The following is a 1,418-nucleotide window of genomic DNA, read 5'->3' as shown; positions in this document are numbered from 1 at the left end:
AGGATGATAGGGGCTGGACAGTACCTGTGTGATGTTGAACTCTTCCAGTGTCTCCTTGAAGAGATCACTGGTGAAGTTGGTGCCACAGTCACTTTGAACCTCTCTTGGAAATCCATACTGGGTGAAGATCTTCAATAGGTGTTTCACCACAGTAGCAGCCGTAATGTTCTTTACTGGAACTGCTATGGGGAATCTGGTGGTAGGACACATGATAGTTAATATATAGGCGTTGCCAGAACTGGTCCGGGGTAAAGGACCAACACAGTCTATGATGAGTCTGTGGAAAGGTTCCGCAAGCACGTGGATGGGTTTTAGTGGAGCCTGGGGAATAGAGATGTTAGGTTTACCTGCCATCTGACATGTATGACACTGTTGTACGTACTTTTTAACATCTTTTACCATACCTGGCCAGTAGTAGTCTTGTCTGATTCCGTGGTAGGTTTTGTTAAAACCATAAGTGAGAAAGAGGTCCGTGGGCCAGGTGTAGAATATCGGGCCGTAGGCTGGTGGGAATCACTAGTTGTTCGACATTGGCCCAATCGTCATCCTCCTTCAGTGTGCAGGTGTGGGTCGGCGAGTCACCAATCAGGAGCAGGCAGGCTGGGATGGGTAGTTGGCTGGTTGATGACGAGCCGGCGTGGAGGGTGTGTGGAGTTGGGGGTTTAGGGTACGTTTTGCCTCCTGGTCAAAACGTTTTGTGCTACTGGTGGACGTGTCTTGAATGTAGCATCTTATACTTGTAGACTGGACGTAACTTTAGGTAGGGAAGAGCAGGCTCAATCTCTCTTGAAAGAGATTATCGTCACAATATAATAAAGGATCTAATTCAGCAGATTTTCCAAAAATATGTTTATTTGTACTAATACAAATAGTCAAAGTTCCATAAAAAAATTATGCAAATATATCATGGTTTATAACTATTATAAAATCAATAAATGAACTTAGGAAAAAAAAAGTTCAAACCAGATTGTAGAAACCTAAACTCTACATATAAGGTGTAAGTTTCATGTAAATTGAATAAAAAATTAAAGAGTTATAAGAACCTTTATATTACTTGAAAATCAATAAGTAAAAAATAAAGTTTAAGGTGCTGCCATCTGTGGCTGAGGTTGACATCAACCAATTTCCTCCAAAATTGGCACCCTTACAGATAGTCTTACGTGCCGTCAGGTGTATAAGTTTCATGGAAATCGTCCGATAAACAAGAAAAAAATGGAAAAAATGAAAAATATATTAAAAAAAATTTAACTCAATTTTTGGGGGATAATACTAATTATTAAATATTTTTATTACATGCTATTGTGATACCTGAGAGTCATAGACATGATTTCAGTTGACACTTGTGTTTGATGTTAATTTTTGACCGTTTTGGACATTTTTTGACAAATTAATTTTTTTTCCTCCCTATTTATGCTACG

The sequence above is a fragment of the Procambarus clarkii genome, chromosome 25 (genome assembly GCF_040958095.1).
Source record: "Procambarus clarkii isolate CNS0578487 chromosome 25, FALCON_Pclarkii_2.0, whole genome shotgun sequence".
NCBI lineage: Eukaryota > Metazoa > Arthropoda > Malacostraca > Decapoda > Cambaridae > Procambarus > Procambarus clarkii.
The sequence above is the reverse complement of the archived record's forward strand: the minus strand, read 5'-3'. Positions refer to the sequence as shown.